This window comes from Gossypium hirsutum, chromosome A02, assembly GCF_007990345.1.
Source record: "Gossypium hirsutum isolate 1008001.06 chromosome A02, Gossypium_hirsutum_v2.1, whole genome shotgun sequence".
Classification (NCBI taxonomy): Eukaryota; Viridiplantae; Streptophyta; class Magnoliopsida; order Malvales; family Malvaceae; genus Gossypium; species Gossypium hirsutum.
The window spans coordinates 97,643,431-97,658,142 of NC_053425.1; the positions used below are offsets into that span (position 1 = coordinate 97,643,431).

Sequence of the window (14,712 nt, forward strand, 5' to 3'; positions counted from 1 at the left end):
AAAAAAGACTTGAAGAACTCCATCAAATTTATTTCAAAAGCATATCTCCTTTAAGATTGAAGGTCTCCATTTAATTTCTTTAGAAGTTTTCTTGGGTTTCTTTACGTTTTGTTGTTTTCCTAACTTTGAGATGATGTTATTCCAGATTATGAACTAAATTCCCTAGATACCTAGGGAAGATGAAACCTATGATGGATCTTGTTATTTAATTTCTGATTTACATGATAAATACTTAAATTCTTGTTATCAATTATGTATGATTATTTCGTGTTTTGATATTTTCAGGATATTTCATGTTAATGTGTTTATTCAATGGAGCAAAAGTCCTTATCTAATAGTAAATCTAGCATAATTGAGTGGAGTTGCATGCAATCCTAGAAATAGGACGACATCAATCTACCAGATTAGAGTTAAATCTAATAGGGGAATCCATAAATCGAGTTAATGCGACAATAGGGGTTTTAATTAGAAAGATATTTCAATTAATCAACCTAGAGTCAGTTATTTTTACTCTTGAAAGAGATATTAACATAATTTAGGGATTTCTACGGATCAAGGCACAAGTGAATAAATCGTTTAATTCAAATTCAGAATAATAAGTGAAGTCTAGGTGGATTCTTTCCTGGGTATTGTCTATATCATTTGTTTATTCGATTATTTTCTTAATTCATTCTCTGTTGTGTTCTTAGTAATTAGTTTAGTTAAATTTTAGATTAAAAACAACCCCTTCAATTTATAGGCTAAAAATAGAAAAAAAGTTAATTACTAGTACTTTTAGTCCTCGTGGATACGATATTCCCAACTCACCATAGCTATACTATTATTCGATAAGTGCGCTTGCCTTTGTCGTAAATTTTAGTTAGTTTAGTGATCATCAAGTTTTTGGCACCGTTGCCAAGGACTAAAATATTAGGAACACTAGATTTTTATTAGTTTAGCCATTTTTTTATTGCATTTTATTTTTTTTAGTTTAATTTTTGTTTTCTAATTTTTCTTTTGTTTGTTTCTAGCAGGTTCCTTTAGTTTATGACTAGAAGAAACCCGTCAAGACCTTTAGTATTCGACAGTGAGATTGAAAGCACAACTCGCAGAAATCATAGAGAAGCAAGGCAGAGTCGACAGAATATAGTGGAAGAGCAAGAGGACGTTATTATCGTTACTGAAGAGATGGTTAGAAATCAAAATAATCAGCTACCTCTTGTGGTGGTTGGGAACCTTGTAAATCCAAATCCTGCTCCCTGTACTATGTACGATTATGCTAAGCCCACTCTAACTAAGGCTTAATCGAGTATCATGAGACCTACTATTGCTGTGAATAACTTTAAACTGAAACCGAACACATTCAGATGATCCAACAGTTTGTTCAGTTCAATGGTTTGCAAGATGAAGATCCAAATACTCATTTGGCTAATTTTCTCGAATTCTGCGACACTTTCAAGATTAATGGCGTTTCTAATGATGCCATTCGACTACGGTTGTTTCCCTTCTCGTTGAGGAATAAAGCTAAACAGTGGTTGAACTCCTTACTACGAGGTTCTATCACTACATGGGATCAAATGATTGAGAAATTTTTACTAAAGTATTTTCTACCGGCTAAGACAGCTAAGTTGATGAATGATATTTCTTCCTTCGTGCAAATAAATTTAGAGACCCTATGTAACAGCTCGATTATGGGCCTAATCGGAACAATGGTTTTGGAACCACCATTCAAAAGTCAGGAAAATTATTTTAATATTATTTTATGTGTGATGGCATGTTTATAAAGGTGCATGAAAATTTTTGTGAATTAATTTTAGCGTTTGTTAGCTTAATCGCAAAAAAAGGACTAAATCGCATAAAGGGTAAAAGTTCAATTTCACTTGATAGACATACCAAATAGCTAGAGAGCCAAAATTTAAGGTCTTTAAATGAAAAATAGACCCTTAAAATGCAGCATGACCGGCCATAGGGACAAAGAATTAGGCTAGTCAATGTTAGGTAAAAATTTGGTGACTTGTTTGACTAAAAAGAAATAAAATAAACAAAAGGTGATATCACTCATTTCATCTCTTCTTCTTCACTGAAATTCTCAGAAAAAATAAGGGTTCTGAAGCCTTGAAGTTTCAGCCAAGATAGCCTCTTGCAAGTAAGTCAATTTGAGGGTTATTCTTGATAATTTTTGTACTTTTGGGACCCCTAAAGCTTAATCTAGCTATTGAGGGGACTATTTTGTGAAATGATTGATAGTTTAGAGACTTACCATGAAAGGATTTGTATGTTTACTGAGTTTTTATGGAAGAAAATGAGTCTTGGTTATTGAATGAACAACTTTTGTGAAGGGACTTCTCTTGAAAACCCTAATAGGACCATTTTGTAAAGTTTGTAAAATAGATAGTAATGTTGTGAAATATTGAGAATTTAGGGTGGTCATTAGAGAAATAAATGGTCAGTTAGGCTTGGCTAATAAATAAATTTGATAAAAATTGATTTTCGAGCCTAGGGGTAAACTCGTAATTTTTGTGAAGTTCAAGGGCAAAACAGTCTTTTTGCCAAAGTATGAGTCTTAAGTTGAATTGAATGATTTGTGTATTCAATAAGCTAATTTTTGACATTTTAGATCAAGAGAAACGTGATTCGGGTCTTGATCGAGGGAAGAACAAAATTTACGAGGATTAGGCTCGTTCCCATCATTTTGTGCCGAGGTAAGTACATAGGTAAATAATGTGTTATTTTATCTTACTTTCAAATGTTTTATTTATGTATCATAATCTTACTTGATACCATGAAAGTATAAGTAGTGCGAAATAAGAGTAAATTCATATTATGAACGAGTGCGACAACATCAGGTTAGACACGAGAACTCGTCGAACCTCGAAAATAGTATAGGATATAAAATATAAGTCATGAGAAATTGAGCAATCTGAACTCATGAGTTGAGTCTGATTTCATGAGATAAGTGAATTACGTAATGTGGGTTCAGGTACTGACTTTGTGTGCAGACCTGTGAGTAGCTCAACGAGCGAGTGTTACATGATAAAGCTATGGGGTATGGTACTGACTTGGTGAAAAGTCTCGTGAGTAGCTCAAATATGAAAGTATTACAAAGTACGAGGTAGCTTTGGCTACTTGTATAGTACTTAAGAGTAAACTAGCCGTGTATTCATTGGTATTTCTGAGTATCCAAATGGGTAACTCGACGAATGGATTGGCGATACTTCTAATGAGGTATGTCAATAGAGAGAATAAACTTGAGTTGTTTTATGGGTAATTACAGGTATGTATACTAAACTCTCGAATGAAATCCTTAGTATGATGAGATGTAGTAAGTATGAGTAAAAGAAAGAAGAACAAGATAGTGAAGTTAAAATGATATATCATTTAAGTATGATAAGCCATTGTTAGATGAATGTGTTTCTAGTTACACTTATTTGCATATATGTACTTACTAAGCTCTCATGCTTACCCTCTTTTCTTCCCCTTTTCTTATAGTGCCGCCAAAGTAGTTCGAGGATCGTCGCCTACGTCATTAAAGCCAGTCACATTATCCTTAAATCAATTGGTATAGCTAGTTTTATCATTTTGATTATGGCATGTATAAGAACCTTTGATTTTATTTTTGTGTCACATTGTTTTGGGGCCAAATATGTTAGCTTATTTTAACATTTGACTCATTTTCTATAATCATTATATGAATGCAAGATAGTCTTTTGCGAATGTGAAATTGTTGACATGGTTAAATTTGTAATTGTATATAGGCCTTAGCTATGGTTGTTGGTTGAGAACTCATATTAAATTATACTTTGACATGTTAGCTGGTATTAAATTTTGTTTCAGGGTGGCATAAGGATTTGTAAATAGCCTTATATTTTCCACACGGATAAACACACGAGCGTGTGTCTAGGCCGTGTGTCACCCCATAGGCGTGGTGTCCAGCCGTGTGTCTCTTGCACGTAAATTTTTCAAGTCAGTATGTATGGTAGTAAACACACAGGTAGTGACACGACCGTGTGTCTCGACCGTGTAAAAGGCATAGCCTAGCACACAGGCGTGCCTTGGCCATGTACCCTAATGGGATACTAACGTCAGAAACAGAATGTCAAGGTTTTTAGACACGGGAGTGTCATAACCGTGTGAAGGACACGGGCCACAGACACGGGCATATGTCAGGCCGTATGAAAACCCCTATAGGTTCAAATTTAGAATTTAATTTACACGGGTATGGGACACGGGCGTGTCCCTAGATGCTTAGGCTGTGTGTTATAATGACCATGTTATAATGACACCCCATCAGTACGGCCATGTTATAATGACCACACGGGTGTGTTGCCCTTCCACATGGGCGTGTGCCCTGTTTCAAGAGTCATTTTTATTTAGTCTATTTAAGGACCCGAGTTGATTCCAAATGGTTTCCAAGGAAAGTTTGAGGCCTCGTAGGCCCATTTTAAGGGGTTTAAGCAAAGTTTAAAAGAGTTTTAAATTTGATCAAGTCTTGGTAACACAGAAACAAATGTATGCATGTGGTTAAGCATGGTAATGCATCGTGGCCAGTCTCAGCCTCGGACTCGGGTAAGAGGTGTTACATTTAGTGGTATCAGAGCTATGGTTTAATCGGTTCTCGGACTAACCTAGCGTGTGTATGAGTCTAGCTATACATGCCACAAATAAATTGTGATAGTATGATGACTCTTGATTTTGTTATCATGTTTTCTTATAATAATAGATCCCGATCGAACTATGGTGGGCGATGTAGAAAGTAATGCACCGGCTCCTGCTGAATGGGCGGTGCCATCCAATAATTGACCTCCCACTGTTAGTCAGGGGGGAGAAGGAGCTCAGAAAGCCTTTCTCCACATGATGAATGAATGGTACATAGAGTTTGTTCGAGCAAACCTGAATACTTAACCCCCTCCACCTCCATTTATTCCTAAACCTGTCTCTGTAGCACCCCAAAGTATGGATTTTTTGAAACTGAATAGACCTCCAGTAGACAAGATCTGAAAGCATGGAGCCGAGGAGTTCCGTGCAAATAAAGATGACGATCCCGAAAGGGCAGAGTTCTGGCTTGAGAATACCATCAGGGTATTCGATAAATTATCTTGTACTTCCGAAGAATGCTTGAAGTGTGTCATATCCTTGTTGAGTGATTCGGCATACCACTAGTGGAAAACATTAGTTTCAGTAGTACCTCGCGAGAGGGTTACATGGGAATTCTTCCAAGAAGAATTCTGAAAGAAATACATTAGTGAAAGATTCATGGATCAAAAGCATAAGGAATTTCTTGATTTGAAACAAGGCCGCATGATGGTTACTGAATATGAAAGGGAGTTCATCCGACTTAATAAGTATGCTCAGGAGTGTGTGTTCTCTGAGGCTAAGATGTGTCGAAGGTTTGAAGATGAACTTAATGAGGATATCAGATTGTCAGTTGATGTCTTTGAATTAAAGGAGTGGTGCTCGTTAATCGAGCTTGTAAGGCCAAAGAATTGATTAAGGAGAAAAAATCGAGGCAGAAACTAGGGATGCAAGGAAGAGACATTCGAGCAAGTCATTTCCATCTCAGTCTAAGAAATCCAGAAACGTTTACTTCCGTCCTCATGCGTCAGCCAAACACTCGTATAGAGATCGTAAGAAATAAGATTCAGATTCTAAATCTCCTGCTACATCGGTAGCTAGTGTGGGTAACGTCTGGTCTTCTCGACCAAAGTGCCAGCATTGTGGTAGAAGTCATTTTGGCAAGTGTAGAATGAACGATGGATCCTGTTTCTGATGTGGTTCTCAAGACTATTTTATGAAGAATTTCCCTGAGATAAATGAGAAAGGAAAATTTCAGAGTACAAGGCCGAGTGGCACAAATTTAAAGGAAGACCAGAGAAAAATGTTAGATTTGGGGCTAGCATCAAGAATGTGATGAGAAACACCACAGGGAGATCCGAAGCTAGAGCTCCGGCTAGAACCTACGCCATACGCATACGTGAGATGCATCTTCTCCCGATGTGATCACCGGTACATTTTCTCTCTATGATAATGTTGTTATTACTTTGATTGATCCTAGCTCTACTCATTCGTATGTGTACATGAAATTGGTGTCTAGCATAAACATACCTGGTAAGTCTATGGAGTTTATGATTAAGGTGTCAAACCCCTTAGGCAAGCATGTGATAGTCGATAAAGTATGCAAGAAATGTCCCTTGATAGTTAGAGGTCACTGTTTTCCAGCCGATCTGATGTTGTTACCATTCAATGAGTTTGATGTCATATTGGGTATGGACTAGTTGACTTACCGTTTATTGAGGCTCTTTCGTAGATGCCCAATTCAGTTAAATTTCTAAAGGAGCTTTTGGCAAACAAATAGAAGTTAGATGATTCGTCGCATGTAGAGCTAAATGCAATTTGCTCAGCTATCTTGCAAAATAAACTACCCAATAAATTAAAAGATCCAAAAAGTTTTACTATTCCTTGTTTAATTGGTACTTTAAATGTTGCTAATGCTTTGGCTGATTTAAGGGAAAGTATTAATGTAATGCCCTATAAAATGTCTAAGCAACTGGGTCTTGGGAAACCTAAACAAACTAGGATGAGTATTCAATTAATAGATTGAACCATTAGATTTCCTAGGGGTATTGTTGAAGACGTACTTGTGAAAATTGATAGATTCATATTCCCAGTTGATTTTGTTGTTTTAGACATGGATGAGGATAGTGACGTACCTTCAATTTTAGGACGAACCTTTTTAGCAACTGCCAGAACTATTATCGATGTTGGTACAGGTGAATTAATACTTCGTGTAGGTGATGACACGATTAAACTCTAAGCTCATGATTCAGCTAAGATATCTAGTGATTGAGTTGATTATACGAGTTCTGTTAATATGAGTAACCTTGTGGCTCAACATTCTTTGCAGGAAACACCTTGGAAAAACATGATAGAGCCACGTTCTAGCTTATGCGACAAAAACAGAACAACTCATAAAGAACGAAGGATGTAGATCGATGAACTAGACAAATGGCAGACACATGTCAAGGAGAAACCGAGAATACAAAATACAGAACCAAAGCGACGCCATGACAAGCACAAGGATAGAACGAACCAATTTAAGGTTAGGTACTAGGTAATGTTAGATAAAACAGATCATCAAATTGCCACTTCAGAGCTTAATATGAACGAAGCAACTCCTTTTACAATACTGAATGTTTTCCAATACGGTACAATCGAGGTAAATGATTCTGAATTTGAAAGTTTTAAGGTAAACATTACTCGACTCAAACCTTATTTTGTTAATAGAATTGGCAGCGAGAAAGGGAAGTTTAGACTCCGCAAACCACCGTGATAATATGAATACGAGGTAAGTCGAGCTTAGACTTTAAATAAGCACTTCTCAGGAGGCAACCCAGGCGTTAACATTGCTAACTTCTCTCATGACATTTTCTTAAATTAATTAATTAAAAAAAAGAGTTTTTAAAACCCACATGGTCTGGACACACGGGCGTGTCCTAGGCTGTGTGAATTCTATGACTTAGTTTTAAAATTTGAAGAAAATCGACAGTGAGTTACACAGCCTAGACACACGGGCGTGTCCTTGATCGTATGGATCCTAGGACTTAATTCTTCAAAAATTGATAAAGACACGACCTAAAATAGTCCACACGAGCGTGTGACACGACCATGTGGACTACACGGCCTGGACACACGGGCGTGTCCTAAGCCGTGTGAAACTTGGAGCTAAAATTTTCAATTTTAAAACAAGTTAGAGAGTTACACGGGCAAGGCACACAGCCGTGTACGAGACACAACCGAGCCACACGGGCGTGTGGGAGGTCACAGGGGTATGAGAGAAGCAAAGGAGGATGCACACGGCCATGTAACACGGTCGTGTGTACCACACGGCCTGGACACATAGGCGTGGCCAAGGCTGTGTGAAGACTGGGCTTGTATTTTTAAAATGCACACGGGTTAGAAAGAACCACACGAGTGTGTGACACGACCGTGTCACCCCATAAAAGCCCTAATCTCTTTTCTTTTTTCTTATTTTGTCTTCTTCCTCCCCTCTTCAACCCTAGCCGTCGTAACCCTTCAACCACCCTTCTCCGGCCGTCGTTCACCCTCCATTTGTAAATCCAACCAACCCCGACAGCCCATTTTCTCTGTCGTTTCAACATTTTCCCTTTACCCATCGCTGAATCCACCATATTTATCCATTTTTCCTTCCCCCCTTTCCCCCAACACTTCCAGCTACTCGACCCTTCCCCAACGCACCACAACCCCTAGCATCCCCCTCTCTCCCTTCCATTCGTTTTTCCCTTATCCCATTTTTTCCTGTAGTCCTATTCCAATCGAACCTCACGCCCCCATTCCCGGTCGCACCACTCCCCTCTCCCTTTCTTTCCCATTCCATTGAACCACCCCACTTTCCCCTCTCATTCCTTTCCCTTTCCTTCACTCTCGTCACAACACACCCCACGATCGCTCCACCACCGCCCACCCAACCGCTGCGTGTCCACCCCAACACTTTTCCATCGGTCTTTTCCTCATTTTCCTATTTTTATTTTTTGTTTATTATTATTTTTTATTAATTCATTCTTATTATTTTTTATTTTATTTTATTTTATTTTATTTTGTATCTTATTTATTTCATTATTCTATTAATCCTTTATTTTAGTTTATTATTCTAATTTTTGATTATGTTGACTTCTATTTCGCTGTAGCTAGTTTAGGTTAGTTATTCTAATCAATATGATTATTGTTATTATTTTGAATCTATTATATATATATTTATTATACTTGCTCTTTTTATTATTTTGTTTCATTTTCTTACTATCCACTGTTTATTCTTCATGCTACTATTTTAGTTATTTTTATAATCACTATTATGATTCATTCTTGTTTTATTATTTTTACTTTCTTGCTACTGTTTCAATTACTATTGTTCTTTGTTCTTAGTATTTGAATGATTTATTTATTAATTTATTTATGCCTGTTATTATTTTTTTTTCAAAATGCCATGATTTGATTTTTATTATTCCTTATTGTTTTAGGAGTAATTTGCTAGTTAGGATTAATTGAATTTTACCTTCTTGGCCTTTGGTGATGCTTTACTTAGTGATGAATTCTTTTCCTTTTTCAGGCACACCATGACGAACACACGAGGCAAATCTAAGGTCGTCGTCCCCGCTTCGAAAAAGCAGAACACCCATGGTGCGACCTCATCCTTGAGCGCTTCCGCAGAGGCCTCCCACCCTTATCTTCGATTTTCTACAGGCCCTCAGGAAGATCTATTTCAGTTACTTAGACAGCACCTGCTCGGTCTAAGCCGCTGTATCGATTGGGTCGTGTTAGAGTAGGTCTAACTAGCTGATGATGTTCGCACATTTATTGCCACAGCTCCGTAGGACAGATTCTTCTCCATCATCAAACCCACCTACATGAAGTTTACTTGGAGTTCTACACGACATTGCTTCTACAGTAGGTCATGATGATTCATGATGAGTTAGGCACCATCACTTTTCGACTTGGTGGTTTGGTGCGCCATATGAACATCCCTGAGTTCGATACTATTATGGGACTCTACACAAAGGAATTTATGAGCGCCGAGAACTTCTTTCGACTTAATCGAGACATCCATTACAAACCATCACATTGTTGGATAGGGCTTACAATGAGCTAGACACTTTATGATACGAGTCGCTCGAAGGTAACTTCTCTCTTTCCAGCTTTACGGTACCTTCATGCATTTTTAGCTAACACTTTGACAGGTAGGAGAGAGAGTACCGGAGTCGTTAGCACTCATGATGCTTATTTTCTATGGAGCATGGCAAATGGGCATATCATTAATTTGGCATACTTCATTACTCTAGCCTTTCGCCATCAAATTGACCACCACAGAAAGGGCCCCATCTGTTTAGGCCCTTATATGACTCGCCTCGCTCGACACTTCGGTCTCCTAGACACACTAAAGTAGTTCTCTACACTCACACTAGTTGGCCAAATGTCCCTACAAGGAATCTCGAGCATTATACATATGAGGATGATCGAGCGACGTCGTAGAGTGGATCCCTCTCAGTATTGATTGTTTCATTTTGACGCTTAGAATGAACTTGAGGACTTCACTGATGATGTTCCTTTCCATCACAAGGACACACCATAGCCTCCACCTTCGAGCCACCGACCTGTCTTCTATTACTACTTCAGATGACCTCTCCGAGCAGCTCACTCACTTTGAGTAGTACTGCACTCAAAAGTTCAACACTTTTGACGCGACATTTCAGCAGATCTGTCAACATTTCCATATCTCCTCTCCAGTGCCGACGACTCACGACACCGACGTGTCTGATGATGAAGACCATTGAGTCCATTTATTTTCTTTTATTTTATTTTTATCTTTATTTTTAGTTTTATTTCTATTTTTATGTTTTTTGTTATTTTCTTAGACTTCTTTTGCTTTTATATTTTGAACTATATTTTTATTTATTATGGTTGTTTCTAATCGGGTTAGTAACCCTTTAATCTTCTTCACCATTTGTGCTTATTTTCTTATTAGTTGCTCAGAATCATACACTACATTTAGATTTGTCTACAATTCCGCTTTTCACTTTTTTGAAGATTTCATCCAATAGTCAGGGCAGTTTCAATTCTCTCCCTCTCTTATGATATTCTGATTATACTGTGATTATCTATGCTTGTGCATTGAGGAAAATGTACATCTTAAGTGTGGGGAGGTTATTTATATGATTATTAGAAAATCACTGAATTATGTCTTGTGTTTAAGTAATTTTCTGATATTACTATTAGAATGATTTTTTATCGATTTATGATTTTTATTGATATGTTTTGGATTAAATTCATAGGTATTTGTGCATTGATTGTTTAAACTTTAAGATATGAGAGAACCAAGCATGATAAGTCTATTTTCAAAATTAAAAAATTTTAGGTTGTTTCCCTGAATTGAGGTATTACCTTCAAGTTTGAGATTTGCAAGATTGACACCAAAAACTATAATTTTTTGTGAGATTTTAAGCCTTTAGAGCATACACTTTTCTTGCTCATTTTATTATTGGTTATGAGTATGTCAATATTGATTTGTTATTTTAGAACTTGCTTCGATTATGCATGTCGAGACCACACCTTTGATTTGATATACTGATATGGTAAAGGCACTTAAGATTTAACCCACTTATCCCATAAAAAGCCTACCTTCATAATTAACCTTAATGGACCCCATTGAGCCTAATACACCGTTTCTTGATTTACCCATTCATGTTAACCCATAGCTCACCCTTTTGATTCGTTGAGAATTTTCTCCGTTTTACTGACTCCCTTTTTATCGAGATTTGATTTGGTTAGTTGCCTAACTATGCTCTTTTGTTTCATTTGCTAAGTTATTTCTTATTGTTCTCAAAAAAAAATGAAAAAATATATATAATACATTATTATTTAGTTCTATGTTAAGTGAGCTTGAACAGTTAAATTCATATTTTGAGAAGAAGCTCGTATTATTCTTGAATAGTTTTTGATTGATGTAATTGTTTTTAATTTAGCATTTGTTTATTTTCTAGTTTGGTAATTTATCAATTCGATCTCGATTCTAACCATCTTTTTTAGCCTTTCTCCACACCCTTAACCTAAGCCCCATTACAACCTCTTAAAGACTTTTTGATCTGTGTATCATATCATTTTATAGTGGTGGAGATTTAATTTTCATGCAAGCCTATGGTAATGACTTTTCATGTTTAACTATTGAGTGCTTATTTTTGAACCTTAAACACTTTGAGTGATTTGAGTGAATCTTTAGTAAGGATGTCAATCCTTGTCAGTTTTGAATTAAAGGTAATTACTTAGATGAGGGGAAATTCCTATGTTTTCATGCGTAAAAAAATGCTCGACTTGGATTGTTTGAATCTTTAGTGCTCTTTTAATTGAATTATAAATGTATGTGAATTATGATAAAATATTATTGACAAGAATTATTAGTTGAGAAAGTTTAATTTTAATTGTGAGTTGAGAATTTTACTTGATGACAAGCAAACACTTAAGTGTGGGGATATTTGATAAACCATAAAAGTAACATGTTTTTAATCTCATTCTTGACACATTTTTGGATGATTTATTATGTAAATTAGTGAATTTGATGCTCTTAATCCTTTAAAATTATGTTTCTATACTTAGATGAGCATAGGGAAGTGAAAGTAACAAAAAACAGGCCAAAATCGAATAAAAAGAGCTATCTTCAGGAACCACACAGCCTAGGCATTTCCATACGGGCTGGTCACGCGCCCGTGTGAGCCATACGAGTTGGGCATACACCCGTGTGAGCCACACGGACTGGACACACGCCCATATGCCAGCCCATGTCGATATCACTCCCTGTTTCCCAAACACGCAAAAAAACTCATTTTTAGGCTTTCTGAGCATTCTAAAGTCTACAAATACATACTAAAAGAGGACCTAAATGGGACACGCAGAGAAAAAGGAAGAAAATACTTGAAGAACGTCATCGGATTCATTTTAAAAATAGATCTCCTTCAATATTGAAGATCTCCATTTAATTTTTTTTAGAAGTTTTCTTGGGTTTCTTTATGTCTTGTTGTTTTCCTAACTTTGAGAAGATGTTATTCCAGATTATGAACTAAATTCCCTAGATACCTAGGGAAGATGAAACCTATAATGAATCTTGTTATTTAATTTCTGATTTACATGGTAAATACTTGAATTCTTGTTCTCAATTATGTATGCTTATTTTGTGTTTTGATATTTTCAGGATATTAATTCATGTTAAATGTGCTTATTCAGTGGAGCAAAAGTCCCTGTCTAAGAGTAGATCTAGCATAATTGAGTGGAGTTGCATGCAATCCTAGAAATAGGATGACATCAATCTACATGATTAGAGTCAAATCTAATAGGGGAATCCTAGATCGAGTTAATGCGACAATAGGGGTTTTAATTAGAAAGAGATTTCAATTAATCAACCTAGAGTCAGTTGTTTTTACTCTCGAAAGAGATATTAACATAATTTATGGATTTTTACTGATCAAGGCACAAGTGACTAAATTGTTTAATTCAAGTTCAGAATAATAAGTGAAGTTTAGGTGGATTCTTTCCTGGGTATTATCTATATCATTGGTTTATTCAATTATTTTCTTAATTCATTCTCTGTTGCGTTTTTAGTAATTAGTTTAGTTAAATTTTAGATTAAAAATAACCCTTCAATTTATAGGCTAAATAATAGAGAAAAGGTAATTACTTGTACTTTTAGTCCTCGTGGATACGATATTCTCAACTCACCATAACTATACTATTATTCGATAGGTGCACTTGCCTTTGTCGTAAATCTTAGTTAGTTTAGTGATCATCAATTAGTTTCAATCCATGTTATCATTTAGACTTAACCAATCCATTTGTTCACCAAAGCATATCAAATATGGCATTCAAGTTTACCACAAGCTTACCTATACATTTCATTTTTGTACACCATAAACCTATATGACCTTAGTTTAAGCCAAAACAAAACATACATCAACTATATTTCCAAGCGTAACATTCAAATATATTAATTCCAACCATTCATCAACTTAGTTACCCTATTTACCATATTTTATAATCTTCTACATATCAAAACATACAAGTTTATATAATCACTTATTCTAGCATGAAACATGATCAATGCCATACGTTTATTAAGTCATAAGGAAAACATATTACACAAGATGAGCTATGTCACAATTTCCATATAACCAACTATCCAAAATGACCATTTGACATTAAGGTGCCTCTATATACATGCCGCAAAATTTGGACCCAAAATAACATAATTCTACTATCTTTTAATAGTTTGTGCTTTATGTTGATCCGACTTGGCAAGTTTCGCAAGGTGGCGATCAATAAGAGAAGGTAACAGCTAGAGTAAGCATTTAGAATGCTTAGTAAATTCAAATGAAAAATACTATACTTACCTTATTTGTTCACAAGCATGTTAGCTACCTTAATTTGGCACAAGTTTATCTAGAACACAACACTTATAAATATCAACAAGTGAACATAAGTATTCATGTATATTTGATAACATAAGAAACTAAAAGATACCATTTCATATCATAATCACATAACTTATCCCAAAGACATATTCTATTGCTAATCCTTAAAAACATATAAGTTTCAAATGGTTCATTTCAATGCCACAATCCATTTTAATCTATTGATTATATCAAACATACACATAGTTCAATTCAATGACATGTTCCATTATCAACCTTTAAAATTTTACCAATTACATATGATTCATTTCAATAGCATATCAAATTGATTGTCAATCTATATCATCACGTTTCCGAGTTTTCAACTTCAGTTTAACATTTTGCCTAATAGAACCTTAGTAAGCGGACTTGGATACATGAATAAACTACATCACACCAGGTTACTCGTCCGAGCTAAAATTACACCACACCAGGACACCGAAGTGCAAAGTCCATAGGCATCATGTGCATATTCATATGCTAATACATCTCTCCACTACACCAAGGTATCTATAGAGACATATAATACTCAATAATCCGCAACAAATGTTAGATCTCAATATGATCTGTGATTAATAGCGGAGCCAGGGAGTTGGCAGGGGCCCTATCCCCCCTAAAATGAAAAAATCTTCATTTAGGCCCTTTATAATTTATAAAAATTTAAATTATTAATGGTAAAATTACACTTTGCCCCCCAAATGATAAAAATTTGATTTAATCCTTTAAAATT

General features: G+C 35.8%; 1 long non-coding RNA gene across 3 annotated transcripts; it reads left to right on the forward strand.

Annotated features, from left to right (window-relative positions):
• Nucleotides 1-2,628: 2,628 nt before the first annotated feature.
• On the forward strand, nucleotides 2,629-10,479 carry LOC121209946 (uncharacterized). Of its 3 annotated transcripts, XR_005905204.1 has the most exons (4): nucleotides 2,629-2,681; nucleotides 3,469-3,538; nucleotides 6,881-9,667; nucleotides 9,729-10,479. It is a non-coding gene; the product is annotated as an uncharacterized lncRNA (long non-coding RNA). The 3 variants fall into 3 exon arrangements; XR_005905201.1 differs by having other exon boundaries at nucleotides 6,881-10,479; XR_005905202.1 differs by having other exon boundaries at nucleotides 9,101-10,479.
• The last annotated feature ends 4,233 nt before the right edge of the window (nucleotides 10,480-14,712 follow it).